At 35.1% G+C, this 20,873-nt stretch overlaps 1 pseudogene; it reads right to left on the reverse strand.

Moving 5' to 3' along the window:
* Positions 1–782: 782 nt before the first annotated feature.
* Positions 783–13,207, reverse strand: LOC148585231 (putative disease resistance protein RGA3; annotated as a pseudogene).
* Between the last annotated feature and the right edge of the window lie 7,666 nt (positions 13,208–20,873).

Genomic DNA, 20,873 nt, shown 5'->3' on the forward strand with positions numbered 1-20,873 from the left:
TTGGCTCCGAACATTAAATCCTTGTATGTCAGTGCTTCAATTGTTTCTGCGTATGTGTTGACATTTTAACATATCAAAACAGTGAATAAGGAAGAAGGAATAGAATTGACATTTTAACATCGGTATACGAATTTCTATTCTATACCTAAAGAAGTCAAAGATGCAGCAAATTCTGAGAACTGTCGTCACTAACACAATTCCGCAATCAGAAAAAAGAGAGAAACGTGTGTCAAGTCTCTTGTCTATCTCTACTTTCTTCGAAATAAGTGGGTATTACCAGTCAAGCTCAATCTCTTTATAGAAGCGAGATTGCCATATCCAAACAGAACGTGGAAATCTCCACTTGATTCCCACAACTCATTTCATGAATTGCTGCTTTCGATCAAAAAACCAAATAATAAATTCAACAATAACCCAAAAATTTCCAATGAAAATAATAAAAATGTACATTTCATCCATGAACGAAGCTACTTGCATTTAGGCTTCAATAGCAATAATAATGAAAAGAGTGACCAAATCGTTCTACCGAATTTACATTTAACACCCAGAAAACCCTAACACAGTAATGCAAAATTTGTATTAAATCTCAAAATTTGGGATGGGATTAATTTCCTGATATATTATAAGTCTTTTACCTAGTACGTGATGCTACCGTTTGTAGAATTTAAATTTTAATTGGAAACGTAAGAAATATTTGAAAAAGAAAAAGAAGATAATACTGGAAATGCCATTGAAGTGAAAGTTAGGAAACAATACTGCAAATGTTAGAGCTTTGCACAAATCTAATTGTTGGTACGGTCTGAAGAAGCGTCTCTATGAAAAGCCATAAATTTGTCCTGCATATGTAATCAAATATGATATATATCAAAAGCCTGACAGATTAAAACGAAGAAGAAAATTACAGTCTCACTGGTGACTTAAAAACCTGATTGATTTGGTGACTTTGGTTTGTTGTCCATTCTTTACGATGACCATCTCCACCAATTCGAAAGTTTAGGACGTGAGCAATCTTTGGCGCCAATCCTCTCCCCTTCCTTGTTCACATCTTTCCTCCAACCAAGGACACTCCGCAATTGTCAAACGACGTAAAGAGGCGAGGCGGCACATACCTTCAGGCAGTGATATTAAATTGGGACAATTTACGACTCCAAGCTCCTGAAGTGAAGTAAGATCGCCTATCCACTCTGGAAAAGACAACAAACTAGGGCAATCCACAATTTGAAGCCCTTGCAGAGTGGTAACATCTCTTAGCTCTCTTGGGAGAGAAACAAAATTTGGAACGCCTACAATAGATAGATGACCAAATCTTGTAGGTCCAAGGCCATGTGCGCCATCTTCATTCTCATTGCTGATAAGTGCCTTACAGCCAACAATACATAGATCTTGAAGTGCGGTAAGATGCTGAAAGAGCAGAGACATGGATATTCGCATTTTACAACAATTCCAAATCTTCAGGGTCTCAAGAGAAGTGAGGTTTTTGCAGCCACTCTAGTGGCAGATATTCAAGTTGCTCTAATTCCATAAGATAAAGATACTTCAATTTGGAGAGATCGGAAAGGGGAGAGGAAGAGGAGGGTGTTGTTTTGCTCCTTGCTGCTAGGAACATCATAGGGCAATTCTCGATACATAAATGAGAAAGGGAAGGAAATGAAGGGAATAATGGAAGATGATCTGTTTCCCTTGTCTTTCGTCATCCCCTCAACTTTGGCAAATTAACGACTGTGAGAATTTTGAGTTGAGAAGAGGACACGTCACTACCATCATTGCTTATGTACTCCACCTCACTTAAGTTTTTAAGCGAAAGACTCTTCAAAAAAGGGAATCAGTCCAATGGTGGGATATGTTAAAGCCATTTACAATCCAATATTTGAATAGAAGTCAAATTTGAGAGCAAGAACACCCAACTAGATAATCTCACACCTGCGTATCTAGTAATAGATAATAATTCCAAATTTAGGTGTGGCCAAAGGTTTTTCAACAGTTGTTCATCGTTTGCAATTGCCTTATCACTTTCATCACAAGATTCTGGGTCCCACTCTAATATCAGATATCGAAGTTGTTGCTTCCTCTCCAAGTTTGCAATCGTTGCTTCTAATGGAGAAGATCTCGAGTGCTCTAAACCCTTGATCCATAAGCCTCCTCCTCATCTAAACCATTCACCGGAACTCCGGTTGACTTCAATTGCTTTATCAATGATGATGATCAAATGATCCTTACTCTAAGATAGTGAATTAACGCTTTATAACCAAAGGATCTCTTAGCACAAAATTGCCGAACTCTAGATGCAAAATTCGTAGTTGTACATATCAGTAGAGATCCATGTAAATAGACTAAAGACCCCTATTCTAGTGCGATACAAACTCTTTTGAAATTAGTTTTAAAATACACATGGCATCCGGACTGTAAGTAAGCTCGTCCGGACGAAACTAGGTTAAATGAGTTAAATCCTAGTTCTTTTGGCGGCGTGTCCGAACGGCTTACAGACGGGATTGCAGATGAGGATCTCGGGTTTTCTTGTTCAGCTATCTCGTCCAGACGATTTGTAGATGAAGTTGCAGACAGGGCTATCTGGAAATCAATTTCAATCTTCTCGTCCGAACGTGGCGCAGCCGAGGCTTCAGACGAAGCACTCTATGATTCTTCGGTTTCACTTACTTTTACTATATTGCGCACTGCACATATAAAACTAACATGTTAAGCATAAGTATTTTGATCAAACGAATCCAGCCAATAAACTATAAGAACTAACAATCTAAATAGTTGGAATCAGATTAATGAAAGTTTAACACCATAAACTGAACCATTCATAAGGTCTTGAATAAGATATGGTTTTCTACTTCGTGGGGAATGTTGTTGAGTGATTTATGTGACCAAGTTTTTATTTTACCTGATGCATTTGGGAAACAAGTTAAAAATAGAACGGACGACCACCGAAAAGGCATATGATAATTGATAAATGAACCCCAGTTGGACTTTCTTTTCTTTTATTAGGAAGATAAGAAAAAAAAAAAAAAAAAAATCTACTTTTCTGTTAGATCCTCTGCAAATATTCATAAGCAACTGCTAAAAAACAAGATGGCCTAAAAGCTAAAGGGGCCTACACAAAAAAATGCTTACATATAGGCAAACATGGGCTAAAAAAATACTAAAACATTGTGAAAACCTAATTGACTCCAATTAACACTTATTGTGATTGTATAGGTGTTTCATAAAATAGTATGCGGAAATAGATCTGACGTAACAGATAATAATCAACCAAATACAGATATACAATGAATATTAATAAAGAACACAGATATTTGGTTACGAAGAGGAAACTATTTAAAGAACTCTCTAAACATAAAATCTCTCCGAGGCATCCAAACCCAGGAAATCACTCCACTATAAAAGAATAAGGATTACAAGAAGTTCACACTTACTAAACCTTTGCAATTGACACTCCCTTGCATAAGACAAGCGACCCACTTGACTTTTACCGCAGTAGCCATTTCCAGAACATGTGGCACAATTCTTCTATATGGTCTCCTTTACTAGAACTCCGATTGACTTCAAGTGCTTAATCATAGAAACAAGAATGAGATTTCTCACCTTTACTCTAAGAGATCCAAACGCTCCGAATTGATATCTTTATCTCTCTCTTAATTCACAGTATTCGCTCTCTGAATACATACATAAGAATGTGCATAAGGATCGTTTAAAAAGAAATTTGCACAACAATTAAGCAAACGTGTCTGGACAGGGATAAGTACGTGTCCAGACACGGTTAGGGTTACATATGCGTAAACCCTCAATGTTCGGACATGCCAAGTATAATGAACTTTCTGTAAATTCTGTCTGGACATTGCTTCTGGTTGTCCGTATAGGTCAAGTAGAATGAACTTTCTATAAATGCTATCCGGACACGTCTTTGAAGAAAACAGGTTGAACTTTCTGTAAATGCTGTCCTGATTCTGATTAGTAATAACTGATATTGAACCTGGCATATACATATTTAGAAGAAACACCTTGCGTCTTCATCACTAAATGATCTGCACTACCAACCATGGTAATAAGCATTCAACCAATTTCAAGGGCATCACATATAAGCTTCGATACAGAAGTTCTCACTGTCTTTTGGGTTAAAAATGCTTTCAAGCAAGTGAAAGAACCTGTGAATGCAAAATGCACGGCTATGATTCTTGATCATGTCTTTCAAGTTCTAAATGCTGAAAAAGGTGTTCAACAAATTGTAGGAATAATACTATTTAAAAATGAGAAATATGTTTAATTGAACATCTCCTTTTAACACCCTCAGCTCATTCTCATTCTTACAACATTTACTCACCCGATCTTCCTCATCACGGAAGTCCCCTGTATATTGTCCATTGTTTTGTCTACAAGTGAGCTTGACATATCTAAGCAAATTGCATAAATCTCCCCAATGAATCTCATACACATTTCATGAACTGCTGCTTTTTTAATGCATGTCTTTGTTGACCATCAAAAAACCACATAATTAACTCAACAATAACTCAAAATTTTGAAAACAGTAAAAAGGTAAAATCAATCCATGAACAGAGTGAGTTGCAATTAGACTCCAGTAACAATAATAAAATTTTTTTTTGTCTAGATCTGCATTTGATTATGAGAAAACCCAGAGTTTCGTAAAACTTTTATCGAGTTTTTATGAAAAGTTGGGATGGGAAAGACTTTCCTGGTCTATCATAAGTGTTTTACCCAATATGTGATGCTACCATTTGTAGAATATAAATTTCAAATGGAAATGCAAGAAAAATTTAAAAAAAAACAAGATATTAGGCACGTAGGAATACCATTGAAGCGAAAGAAAGATAGGAAAAAATACTGAAAATTTGAGAGGTTGGCTCAAATCTGATTGTCGGCAAGGTCTGAAAAATGTGTCTATGATGTACAAATTTAATTTTACTCGCAAGCGCACGAGTCGTGTGCAGTACAGCGTGTGCAAGTGCGAGGTTGATCCATAGGGAATTGTGTCTTGAAAACTAATTCTTATCTAAACTAATCCTATTTTAACCTAGTTCTGAAGTTTGTCGTACATTTGAAATTGAAAACAAAGACTGAAACAAAATGCAATAGTTAAAAGATAAAAAGGGCACTAAGGTTTTCAGAATCCACCTCACCAAATTAAAGCATACATTCTCATGTGCTAGTTCATACATCTGACAAACAATTAAAACCTATGCATGTTCTATTGTTCCTATTGAAAGACCATCCATTTGACAAATGACAATGCATATCTAATTTAGTTCAAAAGATCCAATGTATCCATGCTTTGCACAAAAGACAATGGATATCCAAAGTAAATTAAAAGATGCAGTGTATCTGTCGGATGAAACACAATGAATATCCAACTTCGGCACAATCAAACCCAATTTTGTCACATAATTGAATTTGAAACGAACATTCGTTACATTAAGGTTGGAATTGTACGAACAAAACATGAAAACATAAAACTAATCAATGGTGAAGCTTTATATTCAACCTTAGTTGAAGAATTAGCCTCTCATGAGAAAAGGAATCATATAGAAACTAATTAACTTCATTAAAAATCAAATACTTACAAAAGAATTGGAGTTCAAAGCTCCAAAAACCCAGAAAACACGAATTTTTGACAAAGGACGGCGCCCCCGGCGTGTCTTTGTCTAATTGTCTATTCAATTGTGAGGCTTAGAGGTCTATTTATAGGGCTTAGGAGAGTCCTAGAAGCCCTAGTAATCCTAGGAATTTCGGAGATTTAAGTCCAAGTCCAATTAGGATAAAGAAAACCTAAGTACAAATCGGAATAGGATTCGCCTAGAATTGCGGTCCTATCTTGCGGCATGATTTGGGCCTTGCGGCGCTCCGAATTGGGAAAATACTATTTCACAATGAATTGTATAATTTGGAGTTGGCTTTCCAATACTGCTTGAATCACCAGAATCGGATATCTGAACTGAAAGTTATGGGCAAAATACCGAGACGTATTCAGAATCCAATTTTGCATCCAATCCGATTTGACTTCAAATTGAGAAATTCCGAATTAATCATTTCCTTTATTTGATTAAACTTTAACCATGATTGGTTAAGCTTAACCATATCTTCTAGGTCTTCCCAATTTGCCCTTTAAGCTTGAAATTTTTTCAGAAACGCTTTCTTTTCTTCCAAAAGCCTATAAAACATAGAAAATACAAAAATGAAGTAAAATGGCCTAATTAACCAAAACCAAATGATTAAAACATGCAAGTTAAGGGCTGAAAATATGAATATTTTAGCACTTATCACACCCCCAAACTTACATATTGCTAGTCCCTTAGCAATACAAAACTAAAAACAAGAATGGAAAAACAGAATACAAAAGATAAATCCATCTTTCGTGAGATGTACGATTGCATTTAGCGTATGCAACAAGCCTATTAAACTCCTAGGCATCCCTAAAGGACGAGTGAAGTCTCGTGAAGGTTTAACAGGAATGATACCCACAAACATTTATGCACTATGTTATTTGATAAACAAGGACTTCCACACGAACATATGGTGTTTAACATCATGAGCAGGTTTATCATAGTGAACACTACAATCACATCATCAAGACAAGCACAAATCATTCAACTCAAAGATGGAAATTTGAGACAACACATGTTCCAATAAGTGCAATGTGAGACTAACATAAAATCCGGAGGCTTCAATTTATTCTCAAACTTGGGTGTACTTTAGAAGTGATAGAAATTTGCTCAGATGAAACAACCAAGGCTTAATTTTTTTGTTTTTTGTTTTTTTTTTTTGGTGTAGGTTATGCAATGCTTAGCTTCCTTAAGCTTTCTAATTAACCCAAGTAACAAGTGTTGGGCCAAAGACTCTCAAACCAAATGGTTTTAGGGCATTAGATGTAGAAACATCCCTAAGGGCTTAATTACTCAAGTCAACTAGACTATGAAGCCAAACTAGCCATACAACCAACCAGGTTAGGTTTCTCATCTTTTTACGCGAACACTCAATGCTTTGTGAGGCATGAGGTCCGGTTACTCAATGAGAAGCTCAAACTGATTTGATTTTTTTTAAAAAAAAATTTTTTATTTTCAACCCAAGGTTTCATCATACTTCATCCAACCTATCTCAAAATACACCCCAATCAAGTCAATTCTTATACCTTACCGATTCTGTGCTAGTGTGCTCGTGGTGATAAACTCGAACATGTGAAATCTCTCTAATTCAACAATGAGTCAAAAGACTCAAATTCCTACTAACATACTGTGTTCAAAATGCTAAACAGACCAATGACATGCAAACCACAGAATAGGTGTTACCCTTGCTTAATCAATAACATAGCAGATTTTTTATTTTTTTATTTATTTATTTTTAACAAAACAACACGAATAATCAAGGAAAAAGACAGAGAAATGTCTACCCCACCCCCAAACTAAAATGACACATTGTCTCCAATGGGTCCAGAGATACAATACCAGGTGAGCGGCGCAAGTCGGGTGTAACGTAGGAGAATGCTCCCCCAAACTTGAATGGCAGACACTTGTCAAAATCTAACAGCAATATTTCCTCATAGAAACAAACATCAAAAGATTAATTGCTGTTAGAGACAAAAAATGAAATGACAAGAAATGAAATGACAAAAAGGAAAAGAAATCCAAAATAAAGTGCATAAAATAAACAGGAAGAAAGAAGACCACACTTTCCCCGATCATTTGGGTGTCCGACCAATCCCTTCCATCCTTTCTTCTTAAGAATTTGATATCCCTCTGAAAGGATGTTTCGCCATCTTATGTAGCCAACTTGCTTGCTCCGAAGGATCTTTTTGGGACGATGGTTCCTAGGTTTGCTCGCTTGTTTGCAAAGATCCTTGAGAGTCTTGGCATAAAATGGCTCTTTGACATTGAATAAGTGGAGCTTGGGGTTCATGGAGTGTCTCAAGAGGGGTTGTGATGAAGGAATGAGCTTCAGTACTCGCTTCCTTGTCATTGGACAGACTTGGAGGCTTAATTTGCTCCTGTTGCTCAACTTGCTCCAAGTGCTCCTCTTTCTCTTCCTCTTCATTGTTATCCATAATGAAAGGTTTAGCCATTGATGAAGATGATTTAGATGATGCTATCTCAGTGGTTTTCCCATTTTCAGTTCGCATCTTAGGAGTGGAGTCCAATAAGGCATCAGCTTGCTCAAGTAACTTGTCAATGTCTATGTTACATCCAAATTGAGCAAAGCACTTTTCCAATGGGTCCTCCAGATTTGGCTCATCAACAATCTCCTCATCTTTTTCCTCACTCCCAAGTATGGTGGTGGTTTGAACATGCTCATGATAAGGATTGCTGGAATCATACTCATCAATCATGTAGTGCCTTTCAGCTATCAACTGACTTTGAAGCTCTTCTTCCTCTCTTTTGGTGAGTTCAGCAACTAAATGACCAAGCTGTCCTTCCAAGTTTTCAATTGCTTGAGTGTTGGCCATGACTGCATTCTCCACTTCATTTATGGCTCGGGAGTTGACCATGGTGGCATTTTTAAGCTCTTGCAAGGTTTGGCCATTAGACTGTATGAACGCTTTGAGGGTGTTTTCCAATGATAAATCTTGTAGAGGATAATTGCAGGGTGAAGGGGTAGAGGATTGGTTGTCGAACTCCGGATATTCAGGATGGTGCAGTTCATCAAATTTGGGAGCATAATTTCCAGTAGCATTAGCTTGCCACGAGAAATTAGAATGGTTGCTCCAGTCTGGGGTGTAGCAATTGAAATTTGATTTAGACCCCAGACTAGAGAAGTTGGTGTTCATCTGCTCTTGTGAAAAATTGGAAAATTGTCCCCAGGATGGGCAATTACCTGAACTATGATAAGGGTTAGAGCTGTATGAACATGGTCCATATGAGTGAAAATGGTGAGGATAGTTGGTAGGAGTGGGTATCCTACAACTAGGGATAGCATTAAAATTACCTAAAGGAAAATTCATGCTTATCCTCATTCTTTAAACAAAAAACATTTCCACATGAAACATTAACTAAATTTTTTTTTGTTTTTTGTTGGGTTGGGTTTTTTTTTTTTGAAAATAAAATAAACAAAAATACCAAAAATTAAAAATAAAAACTCAAAACAAAAACTCACAAAACGAACCAAACATAAGTTTGGCAAAATTCAAGGTGCTGGCCCGTTTTGGTGCAGTCTGCGAAGGTGCGCTCGAGCGCAGGTGATGTGTAATCAAGCGTAGATGGGCGCAGGGTGTGTGCTCGCTCGGACCTGTGAAAGCGTCGAGCGCAAGCACGCCGGATGCTTGCTGCGTTAGGCTCGAATGCGCTCAAGCGTAGGTGATGTGCGATCGAGCGCTTTGGCAGGGACTAGTTCCTTCGACAGAACTGCAACAGAAACAACAAAAACAAACAACTTTTTCTCTTTTTTTTATTTTTTTATTTTTATTTATTTTTATTTATTTTTTATTAGTAACTATAAACAGAAACAAGTAAAAAAGATAAAAAATTAAAAAAAAAAAAGAAAAAAAAAAGAAAAGAAAAAAAGAAACAAATTGTAAAAAGAAAATAACTAGTAGAAAAATAAAATCAATTTAAACAAAAATCAATTTTCACAAACAAACAAATTCCCCGGCAACGGCGCCAAAATTTGATGTACAAATTTAATTGTACTCGCAAGCGCACGAGTTGTGTGCAGTATAGCGTGTGAAAGTGCGAGGTCGATCCACAGGGAATTGTGTCGTGAAAACTAATTCTTATCTAAACTAATCCTATTTTAACCTAGTTCCGAAGTTTGTTAAAAGATAAAAATGGCACTAAGGTTTTTAGAATCCACCTCACCAAATTAAAGCATACATTCTCATGTGCTAGTTCATACATCTGACAAACAATTAAAACCTATGCATGTTCTATTGTTCCTATTGAAAGATTCAATGAATCCATCCATTTGACAAATGACAATGCATATCTAATTTAGTTCAAAAGATCCAATGTATCCATGCTTTGCACAAAAGACAATGGATATCCAAAGTAAATTAAAAGATGTAGTTTATCTGTTGGATGAAACACAATGAATATCAAACTTCGGCACAATTAAACACAATTTTGTTACATAATTGAATTTGAAACGAACATACGACATTAAGGTCGGAATTGTACGAACAAAACATGAAAACATAAAACAAATCAATGGTCAGGCTTCATCTTCAACCTTAGTTGAAGAATTAGCCTCTCATGACAAAAGGAATCATATAGAAACTAATTAACTTCATTAAAAATCAAATACTTACAAAAGAATTGGAGTTCAAAGCTGCAAAAACCCAGAAAACACGAATTTTTGACAAAGTACAGCGCCCCCGACGCGTCTCCGTCTAATTGTCTATTCAATTGTGAGGCTTAGAGGTCTATTTATCGGGCTTGTGAGAGTCCTAGAAGCCCTAGTAATCCTAGGAATTTCTAAGATTTAAGTCCAAGTCCAATTAGAATAAAGAAAACCCAAGTCCAAATCGAAATAGGATTCGCCCATAATTGCGGTCCTATCTTGTGGCATGATTTTGGCCTTGCGGAGCTCCGAATTGGGAAAATGATATGTCACAATGAATTGTATAATTTTGAGTTAGATTTCTAATGCCGCTTGAATCACCTCAATCGGATATCTGAACTGAAAGTTATGGTCAAAATACTGAGACGTATTAAGAATCCAATTTTGCATCCAATCCGATTTGACTTCAAATTGAAAAATTCCGAGTTAATCCTTTCCTTTATTTGATTAAACTTTAACCATGATTGGTTAAGCTTAACCATATCTTCTAGGTCTTCCAAATTTGTCCTTTAAGCTCGGAATTTTTCCAGAAACGCTTTCTTTTCTTCCAAAAGCCTATAAAACAAAGAAAATACAAAAAGGAAGTAAAATGGCCTAATTAACCAAAACTAAAGGATTAAAACATACAAGTTAAGGGCTGAAAATATGAATATTTTAGCACTTGTCACAAGTTTCTAGTATCTTTGGGCAATTCTTTAAGCCCACGACAATAGTCAAGTCTTAATGTTTGCAAATTCTGCAATTTAGTCATAGAAGTGGGGAGTAGTTTTATATCTTCATTTAAGGAAAGATCAAGAAATCTTAGATGCTTTAACTTTCCAATGAAGTTTGATACTTCATGAATATTCAAGTTACTCTAATTCAAGGCACGCAAGCATTTAAAACTTGAAATAAGTGTTTCATAAACTCCCTTATTCCCATCAAGTACTGATTGACTATATCCATAATATATAGGAAGTCGCAGAAGAAGGGTTCTCATTATGTCTGCCTTGAGCAAGGGAGTTGGAATAATATCCCTTAATTCAAATGGAGGATCAAATACCACATGCCGAGTTTTTTCAACTACATTTTTTGCATATGGAGTTGAAATTATGCACTCGGCTCTTACTATTGACTCTGCAAGATCATGAATAAGGTCATGCATTTTGCATCCAACAATATCCCCATATATATCTTTCTTTATGTCTTGGAAAAATGACCTACAAAGCAAATGCATAAAATACTCGTGACCAACATCTTCAAGACATTTGTTTATATCTGATGAATGAATAAAGCCTTGAGCTATCCATAGTTGAATCAACACCTCCACTTTAATTTCAGAATCTTTTGAAAATAATGAGCAAAAGGCAAACATTGCTTCAACTGTGGCGGGAGATGATGATAACTCAACCTAAGTATTGGGAAAATATCATTGTCTTTTTTATTAATTTTGTAAAGTTCATTGTTTTTAAAGTACAACCATTCATTCTCCGAATTTTCGAAGTATAATAGACTCCCAATGCTTTTTATAGCAAGAGGAACTTGTGCAATCTATTGTACGATATCCTTTCCAATTTCTACTAGCTTTTGATTCTTTGGCTCTTTCCCGTCTTTAAATGCAATTTTCTTAAATAAATTCCAAGAATTGCTTTCAGATAGACCTCCCAAAAGATACAGCGACTTTACGATTGTAATCTTTGCAACTCTTTTGCTACGTGTAGTAATCAAAACTTTGCTTCCCTTCAATCCACCCAATAACAATGTTTCCAGGTTCAACCATGTAATGCGATTCTCGTTCCATACATCATCTAAAACAAGTAAATATAGCTTCCTATCAATTTCTGTTTGGAGCTATCTTTGTAACAAATCCATCTCGAGGCTTTCAGGTCTTTTCTTAGTTGCAGATTTTATGAGCTTTGCAACAATGGTCTTCATGTCAAAAGGATCAGAGACGCATACCCAAAGTCTTAGCTTAAAATATCTTTTGACGTCCTCGTCATTGAACATATATTGAGCAAGTGTGGTCTTGCCTACTCCACCAATCCCAACTATGGGAATGATGGAAACATTCTCTCCTACATCGGAATCAAATAACAAGTTTTTAACAGCCATCTTTTCACTCTCTCTCCCGATGACTTGTTCCTCATGTACAAAAGAGTGTGTGTCTTCTCTTTTCCTATGCTCAAACTCATGTTTCACTATAAGGTGCTTAGTGAAGCCAAATTTGATCTTATCATCTGCAATTTCATCCAGTCTTACCCTGACTGCCTTGATCCTATGACCCATTTTAAGGCCATATACAAGTTGGTTTGATTTGGAAAAGACCTTCTTAAAGATATGGTGACATCGTGCCTGTAATCTCTACAACTTTTTTGCTACGTGTAGTAATCAAAACTTTGCCTCCCCTCAAGCCACCCACCAATAGATTTTTCAAATTGAACCATCTATTAGGATTCTCATTCCATACATCGTCTAAAACAAGTAAATATCTAATCCGATCAAGTTCCGCTCGAAGCTGACTTTGCAACAAATCCATCTCAAGGCTTTCGGGTCTCCTTTTAGTTGCACATTCTATGATCTTTTGAATTATAGTTTTCACGTCAAAAGGATCAGAGACACACACCCACATTCTTAAATCAAAATGCCTTCGGACCTCCTCGTCATTGTACACATACTGAGCAAGTGTGGTCTTGCCTTGTCCACCAATTCCAACTATGGGAATGATGGAAACATTATCTTTTACATTGGAATGGAATAACAGCTATTTAATAGCCTTCTTTTCACCCTCTCTTCCAATGACTTCTTCCTCACGTACAAAAGAGTGTGTATCTTCTCTTTTCCTACGCAAAAATTGTGTCCCTATGAGGCGCTCAGTAAAGCCAAATTTGATCCTATCAGCTGTGACTTCATCCAGTCTGTTTCTAACTTGCTTTATCATGTGACCCATTTTAAAGTGATATACAAGCTGGTTTGATTCAGAAAAAAATATGCAAACTTATAGCACCCCCAAATATTTAGTATGGTCCATTCCGAAAAGTTGAAACAATTTTTTGGCTATGTAATTAAGGAAAAGATGAAGGTCATGTTATAGTTGTTGTTGTTATCATCTATATATATATATATATGAAAGCCAAGTTTTGGCTTAGAGAGTGCGTAGAATTGCAACACGTGTCCTCAACTGGTCCTATTAGAAAGTACCTAAAATTGCGACACGTGGCGTTTTAGATGTTAGCCTTTTAGTGACAATTAAAACATAGGGGTTTTATTTGTAATGCATTGAATTGTCTAAATGAAGAAAATAAAAGGTTTTCAAATTCTCTCTTTATTTGATTTTATTTTCATTTTCTCTTGCTTTATGTTAATATCTCAATATGAGACATAATTGTCTTAATGAAGAAAATAAAAGGTTCACAAATTCTCTTGCCTAGAATTGCGACACGTGGTATTTTAGATATTAGCCTTTAGTGAGACAATTAAAACATAAGGGTTTTATTTGTAATGTATTGAATTGTCTAAATGAAGGAAACAAAAGCTTTTCAAATTCTCTCTTTTCATCTTCTATTACTTTATGTTTATATCTCAATGTGAGACAATTAAAACGTATAGGTTTTATTTGCAATATATTTAATTGTCTTAATGAAGAAAACAAAATGTTTATAAATTCTCTCTCTCTCTCTCTCTCTCTATTTTTCCTTTTATCTTCTCTTGCTTTCTCTTTATATTATTTGGAATGCATTTAATTGATATCTTAATGAAGAAAATAAAATTATACTACAATTTTTTTTTCTTTGTTTTTTTGTTTTGTTTTGCTAGAATAGTTACAATTATATTAATATTTTCATATTTTCATTTTTTTTATCTCTATTTCCGATGCTTATGTTCTTCCATTTTTTGTTTTTGACCCTTATTTTTTTTATAATTTATATATTATTTTTTATTCAAATGATTATTTTTCTTTTGTAAATTTTACATTGAATTCAGGAAATATTAATAGTGAGATAGTTTCTTTTCGTAGAAACTCAATTTTTGCAATATATTTCACTCTCAATTTTTTAATCGTAGATTTTTTTTTTTTTTTTTTTTTGAGAAGGATGGTTGAAAAAAATTATATATATTTTTCATTATATTAGTATTGTCATTTTATATATTTTTTTTATCTTTATTTTCATGCTTATGTTCTTCCATTTTTGTTTTTGTTTCTTATATTTTTTTTTTCTATTTTTTTCTTCTTTTACTTTCTATTTATATCAATCAATTCTAGAAAAAGAAGAGAGAGAGAGAGAGAGAGATTCTATGAGAGTTTTTATTCGTTGTTTTTCAATGAAAAATTATACTACTGTAATTTTCTTTCTTTATATTTTTTTTCCTATAACAGTTCTTTTCAATTTTCCAATCGTTGTTTCTCAATGAAAAATTATATGACAGTTTTTTTTTTTTTTTTTGCTAGAATAGTTATTTTCAATTATATTAATATTTTCATTTTTTTTTCTCGTTTTTTTTATCTTTATTTCTAGTGCTCATGTTCTTCCATTTTTTTTTTTACCCTTATTTTTTTTTTCTAATTTATATATTATTTTTTATTCAAATGATTACTTTTCTTTTGTAAAGTTTACATTGAATTTAGGAAATAATAGTGAGAGGGTTTCTTTTCATAGAAACTCAATTTTTCCAATATATTTCACACTCAATTTTCTGATCGTAGATTTTTTTTTGTCTTTGTTTTTCTGTCTTAAAATGAGTTTCATTTACTTTTATATAAGTGAAGGATGGTTGAAAAAAAAAAAAAAATCTATTTGACAAAACCTTTTTTAATATTTGTGGATTTCATTGGAATGGAGAAAAATATAGAAAAAAGAGTTCTTTTTTATTATATTAGTATTTTGCATTTGTTTACATTTTTTTTTGTCCTTAATTTTTATTCTAATTTATGTATTATGTTTCATTCAAATTTTATTAATTTATTTAATACAAGTTACAAATTTTCTTTTGTAAGTTTAATTGATTTTTGTTGTTCATTTTTGTTTTTGGGTGTTCCAATATTCCTGCCATTGTTTTTTACCTCTTTCTTTTTTAAAAGAAAAATTAAACTACCAACATTCTTTTGTTTACAAAATTAGTAAACATAATTGTAATCATATATCAACATGCTTATTTATTTTAGAGCACTTTTTATTTTTGTCAGTGGTATCATTGTTGGAATATAATAAAGTTTCAGGAGTTGAACTTTCTCCTAAAAAAAACAATGTTTTTGAGAAGTGGTATCCTTGTTGGAATATAATGATTAATCAATCATTTTCTATAATTGATTAATCTAGGTTTTTATTTTGAGTTTTTTTTTTTCCTTTATATTTCATTTTAAACTACATATATGGAAACAAATATTTAACACATTTCAATTTATAAGAACTAAAATTTATGAATTTTTAAATTTATTGGATATGTAGGTTTATGCTATTAAATAAAATTATGGTTTAAAATGATCTTATGAACATTTGTCATTTTTGGTAGCTAATTTGTTAATTAAGAGAAGAAAATAAAATTTGTTGTCGATAATCTTTTAAAGACTTTTTGACTTAATTATATAAGAAAAAAAAAAAAACCCCAGTGCCTAGCGCAGGCTCTAAGCTAGTATTTATAATCACCAATTCAAATATAATCACTGTGCTAGTTTTAGAACTCCCCTATTGTGGAGATTTTGCATGTATATATATATATATATATATATATATATATAGACACACACACACGATGGAAAGGCGGCCACAATTATAATTTCAGTGTTTGGGACTGCTGCTCCTCTACATCCAAAAGCACAGCTTGGATAGTGGAAACCGTATTTCCGAGCTTTTGAAGCTCGTCTTTGAATGCCCATAGCAGCCCAACCTCTTGGAGAGCCAGAGGGCCCAAACTCTTACTGATACTCACAGCAGTGTCGAATAGAATTGCCTCGGCCATTTCAAAGCCGCTGTTGACGTGTAGGGGTGTATTAGGAAGATGTGTTTGGTGTATATTTGATAGCCTAGGTGTGGCCATTTGCATTTATCTCATACTTTAGAACCTAGCTTCAATAGACAGGTTAAGCCCCGAAAGGAAAAAGTAAAAGGAATGTTAAAGTATCAAGCATGGGATCACATACAGTTGATGGAGTGTGATCGGTGATCCCATAATTGTTACTTTAACCTACCTTTTTACTTTTTCTTTTTGGGCGTGTCCTTCAAGTATTGAAGGTTCTAAAATATGAGCTGTGGCTTGTGAGCATCCTTGAATCCATAGAAACAATGCTGCTCATGAAGGCAATATACTTGACATCATGATCTATTATCCTTATAGAAACTAATACTAATCTAAAGAGATTGAGGAAAGAGATGAAAGAGACAGAAATAGAGGTTAAGGTGATTTGTCCTATGGACTATCTGTTAGATTCTTAACGATCGTAGGATCTTGTATAATTAATCTCAAGAAGGATTTCTCCCGTTAGGGTGGAAATCCTGTGGAGATCAAGAGACCTTGAACACACATTCTGTACGTAACAAAACCATCGTACGTAAGATTGAGATAGTGTTTGTGTTCTCATGGGACTCTATTTATAGAGTCCCAACTTAACTCTTGACCAAGAGTTATGTCTCTTGACAGGTTACCTCCACTGGAAGTTATATTACCTTCCTGTATATATTATACAATCTGGTGTGGGTATGACCACACTTATAATAGTGTGATCATCATATGCACCTTCATCTCCCACTTGATCATACTATTATAATCGGTAATAAAACCCTAGTTATACATGTTTACCTTTGATACCATAAAACATGTCAACTCCTTATCTGCTAACGCTTGCAGACAATAATTAGATCATAACATCTTTGATGTGTACACACTTATGTTATTTCATCTAATTGCACCTTTTTACCATATGTGTCTTACTGATGACATACTAATGGTGACTTTACTTGCTATATAATCTAATCAAATAACATTAATTATCCATAGTTGGGAATACAGTCCACACGCAAACTACAATTAATGATTTTTACATAGTAACCATATGTAAACTTGTATTGAAATTTTCATTCAATTTCTTATCTCCAAGGTTATCCCTATTTGAGATTTACATTGACACTTCTTTCCGATGACTATCGGTAGACAAATATTATACCAAACTTAACATAATGCCTTTAAGTGAACTTTACATTTATGTCAGTTTATAATGTCTGTTATTCACAAGTGTCATTCGCCCAAAAATGTTCATTACATTTAAAGAGGCGTAAGAAACGCATATCATCATTCATTCAGGCATTCCCTGAATCCTTCTGATTACGCCATTTTACCATTAGTTGAGCATGATTACCATGGTAGTAATAATTTTGCCCCATGCCAACTCTCATCTGTAAAACCTACAGATTGTCGTCAGATCATGACATGGCTATACGTGCGCACGTTTTCGTCATCTTATCTGACCGCATCCTTTACCATATACTTCCTTACTGATAGTATATTAGGGATGACTTCATTTCGCTATCTCTCAAACGAACGGCATCAATTCTCCATGGTTGGGAGTATAGTCCACACCCATTCCACAATTGACGACTTTAGTCGTACACAAACCATGTGTCGATCTGCGCTAAATTTTTGATCAAGTACTTCCTTTAAAGCCATTATTCCTATGGTTTTCTTTGATACACCTTATTAGCGTCTTTTTACACTCTCTGAGAATAGATACTATCCAATCTCAACATAATGCCTTTTAGTGGACTTTACATTTATGTGAGATGTAATATCTGTACCTCATTAGTGTCATCTGCCCTTAACTGACCAATTCTTTTCCCATTAGGCAGAAGTGCATAGAATCGTTCTTCCAGGCGTCCCCGGATCCTTCCGACTATACGTTAACCCATGTAGCTCTCACCTAGGTGTATTTCAATCCATTGTTGCTACATGCCCACTAAATTCATCCAGAGGCAACCCCTTGGTCATAGGATCGGCTACCATCTTTATTGATAAAATAAATTCAACCTTTATTTCACCCTTCACTATATCTTGAATATAGTGATAACTTCTATAAATGTGTTTGTCTTTGGAGCTATGTGTTCCATTTTTTATTAAAGAGATAGCATACTTATTATCATAAAACACATTTATTGGTCTACTAGGTATACCTAAATTAAATTGTCGACAAAAAATTAAATCCAAACCAAATTACTTACCTTTGTGCTGCATGTAATGTACTAAGCTCCATTGTGATTTGTGAACTCCGCAACACAGCCTTGTTTCTTTCTGAAACCAAGAAACAACCATTCCACCAAATAGAAATATGCATTCACTTGTAAATTTTTTATCATCTAGATAACCTGCAAAACCTGCATCGCTAATACTTGTCATAACATACATGAGGATGCCCATAGCCTGGGCATAGGGAACATTTTCATTTCTTTGTTATTTACTCCTCATTTCTAGAGCACATAGTCACTTTGCTCTTCGCAGACAAGTGTGCTCAAAACTTTACAATTCTCCAAATTGTACCTTTTGAACACTTTATCCAAATAATCTTCGATCCAAAAACAATAATCCAGAATTTCTATATCCAGAAATTCTTGTACCAAGAACATGAGTGTCATTACCCATGTCTTTCATTTTAAATTTGGATCTTGAGAATGCCTTTTATTTTATTCACCATATCCGAACAATTACCAGCTAACAATATATCATTAACATATAATGGCTATATTGTTAACTTATCTTGGCACCTCTATGTGTAAACATAGTAATTTAACGAACTCATCTCATATCCTATTTCCAATATAACTTGGCGGAATTTCAAATACCACTGTCTAGGATACTATATGAGTTTATATAGGGATCTTTTGACTTGTAGAGTTATGTCATTTGCACTCAAAACATAATGACCCCTAAGTCCTGAGTATACTTGACGGTTGCCTTTATCTCTTACTCCCACTGTTTCCATCACTTGCATCTACAAGTGATTGATCTTTAAATTTTCTTTTACTCCCACTGTTTTGAACATATGTGTCTTGCTCATCTTGTAATGAAGTATATTGTAGTTCTTGACATTGAGGATCTACATTTTGTGAAAATTAGATCATTTCCATAGGAGTAATTTAGTTGATATTCTGAAGAAAGATAGCATAACTACTTTTTATCAATCTTTTCTCTGAATAGTATATTTTGCACCCTCTACATAAACCAGTAAAGCTGTAGCCTTTCGAATCAGCTTTTCAACTGTTTTTGAATGGATCAAATCGGAGTTAAAACCAGATAGAACGAGCAAATCTGCCAAAACTGCCATGAACCGAGCAGTTTGCTGATGCTGAACTGGTACTGCGGAAGCCAGATTCTCGCGGGTTGAATCTTGGACCAGTTTTCGGGTACGGGTGATTCGGCGGGTCGGGCTTCAGCCTGGGCTCGTTTGTTTTGGGCTTGGTCGGATGCTGTCTTCCACTACGCTTTATGTTAATATATTAACCAAGTGACAATTTTGTATGAAAATTTAATAGCCTGTTGGTGCAGGTGCTGTATCCTTGACTCAATGGGTGCGAGTTCGCGTCTCAATGGTTAGACCTTTTCATCGAAAAAAATGGTTTTAGTTAAAACCCAAATAATCGCCGACACTCTGGATTGAACCGGTGCCTTCTCTTCGCACTTCTCCTTTACAGGCACTTAACCATTTAACCAGATATGTCTGATGTTAGATTTTGACCAAATAAATAATAAACCATTTTCCATCTGCGAAGTACAGGTTCAAACCGATGTCTTCTTCTTCCTCCAGACCTCATCTTCTTCGTCTGAAATATTTTCTTTTTTCTTCAGGATTTTCTTCTTCCCATAGATAATAATCTGAATTAAAATCCTCAGATGAAGATTTCGAGATTTGTCCTTCTTTTTCACACGCTCCTCCCCGATCAGTGATATTTCTCTCTTGTTAATCTCAGTGTCAATCATCCATTTCGTGTGAGCATGTTTTATTATAATGAATGATAAAATTACAAGCAAAATTATACAGACACAGACGTAGGAGGAACTCACAGCACGATGAAACCAGAGACAAAACCTCCGACTTTCTCCAACAAGACTGAAACCAAAAGTCCGACACCGACAGCGATCTTAGCCGTCCAGCGATCCTCGGCAGCCACTCCTCCGTGGCAGCCCCCTCGTACTGGGACTGGTCCCACCGATTCCTCCTCTTGGGACCCTTATCCTCAGCAGCCTTATTCTCATTGACGGCGGCCTCCTCTTCCTCTTCTTGAAGAACTCCTTCCGATTCCTGTGCAATGGTTCTGGCGGCATGAAAACCAACCCAATCGTATGGGCAGCCACAATCCCAATCCGCAGTCACAGAGAAAACCAAACAACATAAACCCCACCGAGAGAAGCAATCCCTCTAGTTTCCAAACCCAGATCGCATGGGAAAGAAACCGTGTTCACAAAAGAGCGCCCAGATGAAGACGCCTTCAGGTCTACCCATTCTGCTTCCTCGCCAGTGACCAGCGGCACAGACTTGGCTTTGAGAGACCCCAACATTTGTCGCTGTTCACCCACAAATAGATGCCAGACTTTCGATCTCGCGTATCTGCACGAGTATTTGCAGAATTTTCTTG

Source organism: Corylus avellana, chromosome 5 (genome assembly GCF_965113065.1).
Source record: "Corylus avellana chromosome 5, dhCorAvel1.hap1.2, whole genome shotgun sequence".
NCBI lineage: Eukaryota > Viridiplantae > Streptophyta > Magnoliopsida > Fagales > Betulaceae > Corylus > Corylus avellana.